This window comes from Sinohyriopsis cumingii, unplaced genomic scaffold (genome assembly GCF_028554795.1).
Source record: "Sinohyriopsis cumingii isolate HCF-2022 unplaced genomic scaffold, ASM2855479v2 utg000160l, whole genome shotgun sequence".
NCBI classification, from domain to species: Eukaryota; Metazoa; Mollusca; class Bivalvia; order Unionida; family Unionidae; genus Sinohyriopsis; species Sinohyriopsis cumingii.
This window is the reverse complement of record NW_028315873.1, coordinates 8,073,658-8,089,233: the sequence shown is the minus strand read 5'-3', so window position 1 is coordinate 8,089,233 and position 15,576 is coordinate 8,073,658.

The following is a 15,576-nucleotide window of genomic DNA, read 5'->3' as shown; positions in this document are numbered from 1 at the left end:
AACATCACAGCCATAATCACATCTATGAACTACGTTCTAACCTTTGAAACGCCATATTTCGATATTTTGGGTCACCCGTTTCCACACTCAAGACATTCCAGAAATTCAAAACAAATATTACGTTATCTAATAATATCCCAGATATTACACAAACATTACATTCTAAAGCATTCTGGGTAATTTATTATGCACTGTCATCTCCTGACATAAACTGTAATATCAGAGCAGGCAGAGCTGCCAAAGCTTCCATGCGGTCACCCGTTTCCGAATGGAAGATTCTAAATAATGACTTACATCAGTATGTCATTTATATTTACCAAATATGTGACATGCAAATTCTCCAAAGAAACGTCAGAGCATGAAGACCACGATTGGAGAGTGGTATTACTAGTATAGAAAAATTTGGAGAGATGAGGTGGCATTGTGTCGAATCGATATAGTACTTTCCTCGTGCATACAGTTCTCAAATCTGAACCATGACCATGAAAGTAATCGCTTTAATCTTTAAGAAGTACCATTAGACGACATTATATTCAACCATACTGCTGACATAGTTACATAAACTCTTTCTATTTTATGTAGAACACTTAACGTATGCGATGTAACTTTAACAATCCACCAAATTAGCTGAATACCCAGTATTCACGAGAAAAAAGATTTCCATGCAGATATATTAGTAATATGACCGTCACATCTCTAACCTATCCATGTACACAACTAAGGTATTTTACATTTTCACATTCTAAAAACAAGTGTTCATGTTCAGCATATAATCAAGGTCAGGTATACCCAACATACATACATTGCCAATATTTTCTCTATGCATACATACATACATACGTACATACATACATACATACATACATACATACATACGTACGTGCGTACGTACATGCATACATACATACATACGTACGTACATACATACAGACAGACAGAGAGAGAGAGAGAGACAGACGTACGTACGTACATACATACTGATATACATTAATGCATGAAGGCATGCTTGCATGCATGCATACATACATACATACATACATACATACATACATTTGTTACTATATATATATATATATATATATATATATATATATATATATATATATATATATATATATATATAATTTTTACATCGTTCTTTCGTGTAAAATTTGTAAAATCGGCTGTTTACCAATACCTACATCTGAACAGAAGTTTGTTACAGTGTGAAGTTTAAGGGGTCACAAATAGTAATAAACTAATACAACCCATGCTTGTTGTTTTTTTATCAACCCCAAAACTATAGTCCGAAGTATGATTCACTTTGCTGTACTATGTCATGTTCATATTGAACAGTTTGCCAATAAACATCAAACCATTTATTAACCAAGATGAAAGCTACATGTGTGCATCAGCTTGTAGGGAAACTATTATTGAAATATGTTATTATTATAATCATAAAAGTTACCATTGGAATGTGAATATTGTCATTGTGAAACCACCATGTATCAATATTACTTTTCATTCAGGAAGGTTAGCTATAACATGGCGTTCAAGCTAACTCCTGTGATGGCCATACGTGGCATAAGATTAGTATCAGTTTAATTTAAGACAAACTAGACATGATTAGAACTCTTCTAGTAAATAACCTGATATAACCATTGAATCTGGAAGAATGGTGATAACAATGTTTGCATGATATCCACCGTGGTGGTAATATTAGATAAGCAAGCTGCAATGTTTTAATTTATGACCAAGTAGACCAAATCATGAATGTTTGTGTAAAGTTTCATGAGGTTCCTTTAACTTGTTTTGGAGGAAAAGCGATAAAAATATTGTGCTAAAAGGGTGGATGGATGAAGACGATAGATGGATGATGGATAACAAACAACCGACCATACTATAATATCTTCTGGTCCATGACAAGCTGAGCTAAAGATAGGAAAAGCTATTGTTATCCATTCGTTCGTTTTAAACATTTACAATTCTCTGTGCTCATATTCCATATTCCACAACTATCTTTTAATTACTGGTATGTTGAGAAATATAAAATAAAAATGCATGGCATTTATCTAAAGTTGACGCTTTTCTTATCAATCTTGGAATATTTGCAGCTTGTGCATTTTGTGAGCGGTAAAATACACACTGCCAGTTTGTTTCGACATTTTTGTTTTCTGGGTAATTAGATCTCTTAATATGATTGGTCAATATTCGATATCGTTGCAGCTTCAGCATCACTGAACACAAGTGATGACATTTCTCTGATTGCATTACATTTGTGATGCTAGTGCTTCGGTAGGATTTTACCAATAAATTATTATTTGACATGACCGTAACAAAGGTTTCTGTGATCTAATAATTGCATCTAATCTGTATAACATTCTGTCTACTGAGAGAACAAAATCTTACAGAAGATTATAATAATCTGCGATAATAAAAAAATTGGAATGGACGGCATCTCTGCAATTATGTGCATGTGTTGAAGAGCTATGGTGGTTGTTTGCAAGAAATGAAAATATGATTACCATATGACTCATGCATCTCGATATAGGTCCCTAGAAAGTAGTCATCAACATAATCCAGCATGCATCTCGATACAGGTCCCAAGCAACGACTCATCAACATAATCCAGCATGCCTCTCGATACAGGTCCCTAGCAACGACTCATCAACATAATCCAGCAAACCAAACATGACTAAAATCCAACAAGGCTAAGTAGCTTTGCTGTAGAAACCCGAACTGTGGGGATGGACAATCAGGTTTATGTCTCTTGTACACAAAACAAAATCCTTAAATGTTGTATCTACTTCTGAGCTAATGCACACACCATATCGTAACATAATGTGTTCAACAGTTTCCGAGCTATGATTCATACAAAAGTCGGTTCCAGTACAAATTTAAAATTGATATAACAATTGCAATAATTCAATAATAATAACTGGTCTTCAAAAAATGACGTCTTTATATAAGGAATACAAGAGCCAAATGACATCAAATTATGTCTAAGGTTTGCAGAAGTATGGATATAAGATGTGGTCGATGGCATACTTGACGACGTTTAGATATTGGTGTTGGGTTTCTCGAACTTTGAGTATGTAGGTGGTTGTCACTGTACATTTCTTATTTAATTAACTTTGTATTCATGAATTAAAAGTTGTATATTTAAAATATTATCTGCCTCAACCGTAATTGTTATTCAGCAGTTATTTTAAATTTAGGTGGAAGTAAGACAAGGACTGATACACTGAAATCCAACTGTTCTGTCCTTAGCAGAACTAAACAAATGCTGTAACAAGCTATACCTTTTCTAATGATAATATTAATTTTGTTTGGTCATTTTCCTTGCTAATCATTATGGACATTACTTTGTCAATGGTGGCAATATGTCAATGGTCTTTTTTTGTCTTACTTTATCTAATTTCAATAAATAACTTACAGACAAATGCTTTAATTAAAGCATGAGATATTGAACACAGTTAAGTTAAATGGTATTCCATTTATATGGATAAGCTATTAAAACTTTGCTTTGATCCATAATGCACAGTTACCTCCTTCGATGGTTCATATTTTCTAACCAAATGAACAAACAATGACATTTTGTGCATTTTGGTGTATATCATTATGTTAACTAATATCATTATATATATATATATATATATATATATATATATATATATATATATATATATATATATATATATATATATATATATATATATGTGTGTGTGTGTGTGTGTGTATATTTTTTCTGACCAAATGAACAAACACTCACATCTGTACATTGTGCTCAATATCATCATGATAACTAATATCATTATATGTGTATAAATAATATATAGATATCATGACACAACAATTGGTAAGGTTGTGTGTATGAATTGTAGACCAACATTTCGAGCTAGGCGTATATAGAGATGCAATTCAAGGTGAGCGTGTCATGGTAACTTCTCACACAATGCAATGGCAGTATTCAATTAGATTGAAAATGAATATATATATATATATATATATATATATATATATATATATATATATATATATATATATATATATATATATATATATATATATATATATATATACAGATATATATACATATATATATATATATATATATATATATATATATATATATATATATATATATATATATATATATATTTATAGTAATGTAACTTGTAACTCACATTGTTTGCATATTGTTCTTAAGATGTACACGTCTATGTACGTAGTGAACTGCTGATTAAAGGAAGACATGCCAGCAAAGGACAAAATCAAAGATGGACATGAAAAATTTAAACGCGTTAATTAATTACCAAAAGAGAACACAGCATATATACCATATTTTTGTCAATCTATACGGAAGATACATATAACTTCCATTTTATCAGACTGTCATTAACCCTGCACACAAATGAGATGCTGCTACCTCGACATATGCTTCATAAAGACAAGAAAAACAAACCCATCCCCAATGGGATTAATACATGACGCAACTCAAGTCCCTGAAGAAACGAAATACAAGAGGAGAAAAGGTTACAACGTATGATTTATACAATGAGGAGCTAAAGTAACCGTGAGACGGAAAAAACTACCAGGTTTCTAAAGATACTGGCAGATTTTTTCTGGTGCATCGCTTTAGTACAATTATAATATCACAACATCCTTCTATGAAACATACATACATACATACATACATACATACATACATACATACATACATGCATACATACATACATACATACATTCCTACCTACCTACTTACCTACCTACATACATACATTCCTACCTACTTACCTACCTACCTACCTACCTACCTACCTAAATACATACATACATACATGCATAGATACATATATAATTGCATACACATACATACATGCATAGATACATGCATGCACAATTACTTAAATACATACATGCATTCATACCTACCTACCTACCTACCTTCATACATACATACATACATACATACATAGGTTTATAGATACATGCATACATACGTACGTACGTACATACATACATACATACATACATACATACATACATACATACATACATGCATACATACATGCATACATACATGCATACATACATACATACATAGATACATACATACATACATACATACATACAAACATACATACACACACACAGATACATACATACATACATACATACATACATACATACATACATACATACATACGTACATACATACATACATACATACATACATACCTACCTACCTACCTACATACATACATACATACATACATACATACATACATACATACATGCATACATACATACATACATACATACATACATACATACATGCATACATACATGCATACATACATACATACATACATAGATACATACATACATACATACATACAAACATACATACACACACACAGATACATACATACATACATACATACATACATACATACATACATACATACATACATACATACATACATACATACGTACATACATACATACATACATACATACATACATACATACATACCTACATACATACATACATACATACATACATTCATACATACATACATAATGTTACTTGTAATTCACTTTGTTTGCATATAGTACCTAGAGCCAAGCAAGATGTACAAGTTGTCATACTGACATTTCTTCATCATAGAGAAGGATTTGTTCACAACAAATGGACAGTAGGGTTTTCAGGATGAAAATGAAAGCAATACAAAAGTGATAGTAAGGTAGATGTAATATATATATATATATATATATATATATATATATATATATATATATATATATATATATATATATATATATATATATATATATATATATATATATATATATATATATATATATATATATATATATATATATATATATATATATATATATATATATATACTCATGATTATATTGCACGATAAACTGTGTTATTGGACACTTGTTGACGCGTTTAAATGATTGTAGTTTATTTCTTTTGTTCGGGATTTATGCATCAAATTTTCAGTTTGATAACATATTAAAACTCACGATTACAAAAAAAAAAAAAAACAAACTTCACTGATTTATATTTTGCTTCAATGAACAAAGACAATGCATCAGTGTTTTAACCTAACGTAAGCGATATACGCTATGGATGCATAAGAGGACTATCAATCGGCCATCATCCATTTATTCAGATTTTCTAAAAATGACCAAAGGTAGCAAGACAAGAGTTTCTCGAAGGGACTGACATTCTACTGGTTGTAAAGCATTTTATCGAATTAAAATTAAGACCATTTCTTCCTTTCAACTGTCGAATGTAAAACCCATTGGATATTCTTCATTATTCTTTTCATATGGTTGCCGTGGTGCACATACTGGTTATCAGCCATTTTCATTTAGTACAAAGTAGACATTAGAAAACTTTTGGTGTAAGCCCAATGTCATAATAATGATCATCCATTATAGGGGAGTGGTGACAAGACAATTTGTAAATAGTCAGCGTGACAGCATTATAGTAAATACAACTGGCACCATTTTCATTTTCGACCAACTAGGTAACATAGGATGTCTAATGGTGAAAACCCCATGTTGATATAACTATTATGGTGGCCATAATGAGGGTTAGGTATTTTTATTATAGAAGGAAGAGAAGCAATAACATTTCCAAGAAGGATGATGTAGTGTCAATATTATGCCGTCAGATTGGTACCACTTCATTCAGGATAAACTGGACATTATAAGAATCTTAGTAAAAATCTCATGGCGATTTGACGTACCATTCAGGACGAATAGTGACAAAATTTTCAAGATGGATTTGGTGGTAACCGTACAAGCAACTCTTTCATTTAATAAGTCTTTTTTTGAAAATACCCACATCAATACAACATTATGCTGAAGTGAAGTTGTGATATTTTTGAGATGGCTAATGCGGTGGCCATGCTGGATGTAAGATTGGCATCATTTGTGTTTATGACCATGTAGACATCATGAGAGGTCGTTTAGTGAAAGCTCCAAGTTAAGATAGTCATACATGCAAGACTAGCAATAATACGATTCTCATGATGACTACTGCAGCAGCCATATTATATGTCTGATAGGCATAATATTCGTTACTGCCAACTGGTCTCATTTATGTCTTTTAGTATGCTGATTAAAATTTTGATTATCCTCTCAGGTGGAGTAGTGTTACAACGTTTCAAAATGGAATGAACACTGTAGCGATCACGATGGTATACAAGCAGTACCATTGTCTTTTAGGACCCACTAAGCCGTGGGATTTTGGTGTGTGTAAACGTTTATAGCAATCCTCCAAGGAGCTAGAAAGGAGAAAGTATGACAAACTTGTGTTAATGGATGGACAAAAGACCATTCCACGAGCTCTTTTGGTATTAAAGATACTCTGATGAATGCTCTTACAATCGCAAACAGCAACGTGTAATAGCCACACTAACAACCTTTACCATGTAAATGAGGATATCTCGAAATGAAGAAAAGACGCGAATGATCATATCCAGGTTCCTGATGAAGACCTTGCCAATACAAGGCATGCGCAATGAGGCTCACACTAGGACCACGAAAGTTGGATTGGTCTGCCGTTCATCGTGTCAAAGTTCATAGTGTCCAAAGCTTTTCAGCTTAAAGTGAAAACGGAACCAAGGACATTTCATCAGTCTTAATTCTACATTTAACACACATTTCGTGTGCCTGCACTAAGTCTGTCACATTTTCATATGCTAACGACTAAATATAATTTTAGTGATGTGAATGTTTACAATAAATTAAGTTAATGACATCATAACGTTAACTTTGCATTTCTGTCCTATTTAAAATGGCAAGTAAGCATTGCAAATGCAATAACACACCATGAGCAATTATATGGTTGAGAGGCTTGTCAACACTACAGACTAACATTTGAACAGCCAACGAATGAAGATCACTCATGGAAAGATTGAGACGTCCATTTGAAGAATGAGTGATCTTTTTTAATTATCTTTGCTCAATTAAAACTAATTGTAAAAGGCATGTATATTCAATACATCCATTTTTTCAAAACCCTGAAATGTGAACCTCACAATTTGTCATTAAGCAATAATGGCTTCAATCATGTGGTTGGATATATACAACTTTGAACCAGTTCAAGTCTGACTCCATGTGTACCGTAACCGATTGACCATTTAATGTATTGGGTTACGGACAAAGTATCAATGCATACTAAGTAATCGTTTCACCTCAAGAGGCAGCTACATTATAACTGAAGACAGCTGAACAAGAAAGCTGGTCGTTTTTAATAAATAAATCGGGATAGGAGAATTTGATGCAAACAGTCAACCCTACTTAGTCATGCATAAAACTAAACTAACAAGTAGATCTGTTTTTCTTCTCACATTTACTGGCAGTCATGAGGGGTAAAATGTATTAATTACTAGTAACCGGTTCACTGTCAGAACAGATCGAAGAGTGAACGCCTCATTCCAAATTCTGCCTGGCATGGTTGGTCACAGCTTCCAGTAACGTCAGAAGAAAAAAGTGGAGATGTACTGGTTTTCTACTACAAAATGAGATGAATTGCACTGTATGTTAATTCAAGTGGTGTCGAAATACTAATTGCATATAACAAACTACTTTTAGCTACATTTAGTAACGCTGACCTTAACATACACCGAGATACAGAAATATATATCATTCGCAATGCTCTGCAGAACAAACTATAATTCGGATGCGAACATTAACATCATGCTGGAAGTTAAAGTAGGCATAACCCAAGGAACATCTGATGATAATGTCCCCACAAATTCTATCACTGAGCATAGACCCTGCTGGGGTGAATTTATCAAACAACATGGCTTCAGTGATTCAGGATGATGATCCCCCACATAGAAGGAAACCGTAGGATACGATCCGGGTCTAGCTGGGTTCATCGACATCTTGCCACGTTAAGTATTGATAATCCTAATAGGCCAGGTATTATACAAACTGTTCAAGATGGCGTTCGAAGCATTTTCCTGAGATGGTTATTTTACTATTATATCACCTTTTCTATTCCTGCTTTCTATTCCGCCATATGTTTTTTTTCTTCCGACGAAGCGTTCAGCGAGACGCAGATTATTATTATTATTATTATTATTATTATTAATTTCTCATACCATTTGCCCCTTGGGCATCAAGAATTAACGGTGATACCCTGAGTCAGACTATTTACCGGAACAAGCCAGAGCGAACCCATCAAGGTTAAAACGGACCTGTTCCAAAACGGACTTGTGCTTACAAGGTCTGGTCTAAAATGACCCAATTACTAATTAATAATTACTACTGTCTAATACATAAATATAAAATGGTGATGTTTTATTGTGCAATATCTATAGATAATGTGCAGTAGAGAATTATTGTGCAGTATGTCACAATTGTACGCGAGTGATCATGAAATTAATTGCGACACGCTACTACTTGTTCGATATAAAATGAAGAACTTGGAACCTGTTAAAATCCACAGCCAATACCCATACATCGGTTTGAAAGACAAGAGATGGAACCAGTGATATTCAATGCAGATCATTAATCATACCCCTTAGGTTGTAAGTTTGAACCTGACTCATGGCATTGAAAAAGTTGAGATCCTCACAGTTCAACCATACATTGGTTGAAGGACGTAAGAAGAAAACATGCACATTTCCAGTAAAGACAAGTAGAAAGAGACCTGCTCTTGGGTCATCACTTGGAAACATTTGAGATTCCCAGTCTATACCTATATATAGGTTTATTGGGCATGAGGAGCAAACTTAGACACTGATCCAGCATCGAACCAGAATTGTCCACCCACGATTGGAACATTGACCATAGGTCATAACTAGGAAACTATTAAGATTCCCATTCTAGAACAATTATATAACTTAATGGACACAATGGAATGCATGCATTTACACATCCGACACTAATCCTGGATCACGCCCCAGGAGTAGGGGACTTTGCTCATAAATAGTCAAGATTCCCGCCATGTAGCCAGATATAGTATTAAAAGGGACATACACATTTTACAATCTTGGAAAACTTGCCCCTGGATAAGGCCATACCCCATGTCATATAAATCTGAAGCATGAGGCAGTGTCATTTACCTGCTACTATGTATTTTTCGGTATTCCGCTTTGGATTACACTGATTGTAAGTGTTACCCATGCAATTATCCAGAGTGAAAACTGTACATGAGACACTATCCACATATTTCTTGAAGAAAATGTGGAGTCAGTGTGAATGGATACTAGCGTAATTTTGTACAAAATCGTTCTATAATATTCTGATTGAAACCAACCAATGGATGGATGATATTTTGTAAATTTTATCAAAACTAAAGAGTGTGTTGTTATTATTTCTCGAAGTTCAAGGTCATATATTAAGATTACAATTACTTTAAGTATTCTGTCATAATCGGACAGAAGTACTGTTATGAATACTGGTAAACCTTTACACATATTTAAGACAAGGGTGTCAAATCTGCAACTTTCACGATCAATGGTAGAAAATACTGTCTTTGTGAGGAGCTGGAAGTCGCAAACTTCAGAATGCAGTAACAGACATTAACCTTCGAATAGCAGTACACCATGACATCATTTTGTTCATATGGGACTTTCATGGATTTGTCAGTGTGTGTCAAACTCTCATTATAAGTAAAAATATTCCCCGCTTCCGTATATGATCAAAGTGTGCCTAAATTCGATGAACTACTTCTGGCTACGACTAAGCAAAATAAAAAATGACGACATCAATGTGGAACGCTGGCCACAACATACATCTGGTGAACATAAGCCGACAATGACTATGACCCTTATTCCTGATACCAGTACTGGAGAATCATCAGGTCTAACTCACATCCTATGGAAAAAACACTATCTATATAACTCTTATGTTTATATAAAAAGAGATGTTACACACAATACAACAAAATAAAAAATGAAAAGGTAATATGTAGACAATTTGCTAAACTTCAAAATCAAATTAAATGTTATCATCCTTTAAAAAAATTAAAAAAATTGATATGCTTAAAGTTTGATATACAAATAAGGAAACTGTATTTGTATTATATTAAAATTGTTTGCGTTGTGCCTATTCACCAGGGCTTCGGGTAAGTTGAAGGTCTTGACCCCAAATAGTGATTTATTACCTGGAAGAGGAATGAAGCCGATTGGATTGGATCTATTGGAAACACTAGACACAATTATGTAAAGGAGATGTTTATTTATAATGCATACATATTATGAATGAATCCGACGGCTAACATATGGGAATTAAGTTCAATAATGGATGCAAAAGATGGAATCAATCAAGACATGGACATTCTACTAGAAAATATCAATAATTCCATATTGGAAATGCTATTGCTTGATTGCTTGAATTTACGTCGCGTGCGCCCAGAAGGGCACATGCGACGGTGAAAGGATATGATTCGCGTATAGAACTATCACCAAATAAGATAAACATATGGTATTATAAACAAGTATCAACAAGATGATTTAGCACTCAGAGTTCATTGACATTAGCCATTTGTCAGATTATATATTTTATGAAATGACATTAGTTAAAGAATAGTATAAAAATAGAGATTTAGACATTAACTACTGATCTAGGTCACATTCTTGTGCCGCATGACTTTTTCCTCATATTACGGGCACTTAACAACGGACGAAGGTTACTCCAAGGTGCCCCCTTAGGAAGAACGTCATGTTGGTTAGAACACTGTGCACATGTGCGAATATTATCGTGAGCGCAGGCAAAGACAAAGCGAACCTAGGAAACAGACACAGAAGTTCAAACAACGATGGAAGGATTGTAGCAATTGTAGATTCACATCCTGTTAAACTAAAATCAACAAGACAAAATGTTCTCAATTATGCATTGATTTCCTTAAATGCAAACAACATAACGAGAATAAGAGTATTAAGCGGCATGACAAAGGCTGTTATAGGATGTAATGTATGAACCTTCTTCAGAGGAGCCATGATTAATCCTACACGAGCAAAGTGACATAAAATAGCACAGGTAGTTAATAATGAACATGAACGTCGTTGCCGTATTGCGCTTGACATTGGTAATGGGGCTACAGCGATAGCACAATAAAGAAATTGGCACCATTAACTCAGTGGTGATACAAAACATGACTGAGCAATTATTTCAGCCGAATAAAAGCCAGGTAAAACATGATTGGATTTATTTCCAATATTAATTTCACAGACTTCAAAGTATCCTATGTACTCTAAGTTCTAAAGGATATTATTATGTCATGGCTAAAAATCCCATCCCAAACTCTAAAGAATGAAAGCAAGTATAGTTTGAAGGCCAATACAAAACCAAATTTATATTTAGTTAAGTTATGGTATGTTTCCTGTAGTTATTTTGACACTGGCAATTGCTAGACTGCAAAAAGTACTCTGCCCTAAGATGATAGATGGGAACAGCTGATGACCATTCAGACTTTTACTAAAGAAGGACAGCGGTCAGGAATAAAGAAATGTCATTTAATTATCATTAAGTCTTCTATGCAATACCCACATGTAAGCTGTGGCATGTGAGATGTACTGATTATCGAACAAAAAATAAACACTTGTCTGCAGTCGCCTTTGTCTATCATCTGAAGCGTTGTGCACAAGAGGATCAGTTTCTATAAAGCACATACGAATTAGTATATTAATAGGTATACCATGTGTACGTACAATAACGTATTGATCACGCGATATATCAGCTATTTATAGTTACTTTGTGAAATCGATGAGTGGTTTCAAAATGATATTGTGACAACGCTTCATATGAATTATATCAGTGACGCTGATGTTGGAGGTATATGTTGCTACACGAGTGTTAAAAATCAAAACGATATTTTATGCATAGTTGTTTGTCATATTCTAGCGTCTTCCATAATATCGCTGTATTGACTATTTCACTTCTAAATAGACACTTGCACCATGTGCCAGTCATTTCAAACTGTATAATTATTTGATAATTATTAATAACAGATTGTTTCAACAGTGTTTCCGTTTTCTGGAAATAATTTATGAAAATAATTAACAAAATATAAACCGTATCAAAGATCTACTTTCCCTTTGCACCTATCTAAACACAAGTCCTGCATCTGATAAAGAAAACCCAATCACGTGATTAAATAAGATCATCGACTTGATGTTAACACTAGTACAGCCAAGGTCACACGATTGATCTTGATAACACATCGCTCACTGCCCCAAAACATGGAGATAATAAGGGTAGTTGTATTTAAAGGTCACCGGCCATACTCTAACATTATGCTTTTTACATCAGATTTGCATTACATGATTAAAAGTATTTATACTGGAATAAAAAGAATTGAAAAATTATAAAGTGTAAAGAAGAAATAATAATTTAATTACTCGAAATAGAAGTATACAATGCTGATATGCCCCCTTAGCTACAATTTCCCACTGATAGAGGACGCCAACCGGAAATGACGTATGATAATCCCCACAAGAAGAGGTAAATGCTTCTTGGTGTCAAATAATAAAACACTATAAACTATGGATAGGGAACATTTAGATGAAACTACTGAAAACTAATTTGCTGTTCAGTCTTATTTCGATGTGCGTGCACGGTGCAATATATTGTGTCGCTTTTAAAACTATTCCATTGTTTCAATTTATTTTAAAAGGTCCCGTTAAAATATGTTGCCCGCTGTAACAAAAGAATATCAATGTTGGCTTCCCACTTTAAAAAAAAATAAATCCGCACACTTGAAAGAATCAATAAGAACCAACGTTGGCTTCCTTTTGTCGGCCGACTTTATGAAAAACAATTGGCACACTTAAAAGAACCGAGAGTCAGTTTTACTCGGTTGGCTTGCTTTGTAATAAAATAAAAATTGTATCTGATATCCTGTCAGTACGTTTAAGCAATGAGGTTTGTGACGAAGTATACGGTTGGGGTGGGGTGATCCGAATATTTTATTTAAACTAGTAAAGTAGTCCCTCCAAGGCTCTATTTTGTTGGAATTATATCTAGTTAAAGATACACTTAAAGCTCCAAGCCTCCAGTCAGCAATGCCGACGGTTAGATGGTTAAATATACAAAAAGGTTGAAAATCAATTACTAACATTTTAATATCAACTAAATAATCAAATGACTCAAATTTCCAATTACACTCCTTGCGCTCGACCCTTTAATAAACCTGTTGCATCCCTTGATTAGTTGTGTGATACTGACATCTACCCTTTGTTGTATTTCCACTCATCAGTTGTATATTTTCTCTCTCCTATTTCTCCCAATTCATTCTCCTCGGTTGGATAAGTCGCCCTAAACGTATCGGAAGAGGTCGCCCCAGGGTGGATGGAGAAGTCGCCTCAAATGATTGTAGAAGTCGCCCAAAAATTTATAACCCAGAAACATTATTTAATATTTATCTTTTGAATAAATAAATGATTTATAAGATAGAAATGTGTATCTTAGCACAATAATGTTAGCAACAAATATCTCGCCATGGTGATTACCGTTTTATTTGATCACATTTTTAATTGTTCAATAACCTAAGTGTCAGAGCATTGTCGAATAAATGATGTAGATTATATGCTGCACCTGTATCCTATTTCTATTTTATTATCTTTGTTATTTCAAAGTAATGGTGCAAATGTCATCATAGCAACGTACATATCGCATTTGGTCATTTGGTAAATTTCGGTAGGTTCATTGATATATGCGGTGACCTAAATTCATTGTTAAGTTTGCTGAGATCCCACTTTTCATCGGACAGCTACGAAAACAAATTGGGCACATATTTAAAAATTAATATTGATGTAAATGATTAGAATTCATTTGATTGCATACAAAAAGCACGAGTCGTGATTCATTTTAAAGGATCTAAACATTTTGTTCTTAACCCACTTTGAAAAATTCTATGTACGTCCCGTGCACAAATGATTTAAATTCATCGATGTTCAAATAAATGTACTTAAACATTTTATATAACCTACTATTAAGAATTCACAGTCATTTTTGAGTAAGTAGAGGGTTGATGAATAGTTGCACACCTTTTCCTTCATTGAATATGTTCAGCGCGTATTGTAATATCCTAATACTAAATGCGGTGGTAATATTTTTCCGGGTTTTTGTCCCCTCAATCATTGCTCATCTCTGATAGTTATTGGACACAGCTGTTTCAATATTGGTAATAAAAAGTATTCGTTTTGAAATCCTTACTTTATTTCCTTGTTGAACTAGGATAAGGATAGTTCTCTTATTATATTTACATGGGTAATTGAAGAATCCTCATTCTTTTAACTCTTTTATCTCCATCGTTGAGAAGTAAGACATTATCTACCGAACAAAACAACATCAAAGACATGTTTACGCTTTGTCATTCAGTGTTTCCAACATCAATTTATTATGCACATTATATTATGTATGTAACTGCTAATATGCAGTTTTTTCCACACTTATGTTCAAGACCGTTTTCCACTATAATAAACACTTTTTTTCCCAGTCTGCATTGATCTTGTTTGTGTAATGTCGATAATAACAAAAATATATCACCTATAATATTGATAATCTGTGTGGTCGGATAAACTCGCTCTTGATTCTGCACTTTTGATC